This window comes from Penaeus monodon, chromosome 30, assembly GCF_015228065.2.
Source record: "Penaeus monodon isolate SGIC_2016 chromosome 30, NSTDA_Pmon_1, whole genome shotgun sequence".
In the NCBI taxonomy this organism is placed as follows: Eukaryota; Metazoa; Arthropoda; class Malacostraca; order Decapoda; family Penaeidae; genus Penaeus; species Penaeus monodon.
The window spans coordinates 22,147,913-22,148,459 of record NC_051415.1 but is presented as its reverse complement, the minus strand read 5'-3'; the positions used below and the strand labels follow the sequence as shown (position 1 = coordinate 22,148,459).

Genomic DNA, 547 nt, shown 5'->3' with positions numbered 1-547 from the left:
TGTTGCCAATAATTACCTTTCCCTCTGAATGTCATTTACACACTGATTACCATGTTGACTTGATAATTTGCTTGTTGAAAGAACAAAACCAATATTATCTATACATGTTTGTTTTTTCTCCCTTGTTCAGTCATCAGCATTTTGGAAGATATTCTCCTGCCCAGACAAAAAAGCACGCCAAATGGATTCTTAAAATGACAGATACTTGTAAAACTTCTTATTACCACTTAGTGACAAGTGATACTGTCTATTATTATTTTCCTTCCTTTTCCATAATACTTACAAATTGATAATAATTTATACTTAGTTAGGGATAGAGCTTACTGATGGGCATCAAAATACCCTTATCAACCAATGTTTAATAAGAATTACATGAAATATAATCTTATATATTGCACATGTATGTCATGACTGACTATAGAACCAATGAATGTATAAGGAATATTTGCTCTCACTCTTCGGATAAACAAACATTTAGGTTTAATGGTCATCAACTTGTAAATGTTTACAAGGGGATAATACTATTCAATAACACAAATTAATTTGT

General features: G+C 30.5%; 1 protein-coding gene across 2 annotated transcripts in view; it reads right to left on the bottom strand.

The window, feature by feature from the left end:
- Positions 1-547, bottom strand: part of LOC119592632 (arginine--tRNA ligase, cytoplasmic-like) — a 19,098-nt gene that overhangs the window by 9,877 nt on the left and 8,674 nt on the right. The window lies entirely within an intron of this gene.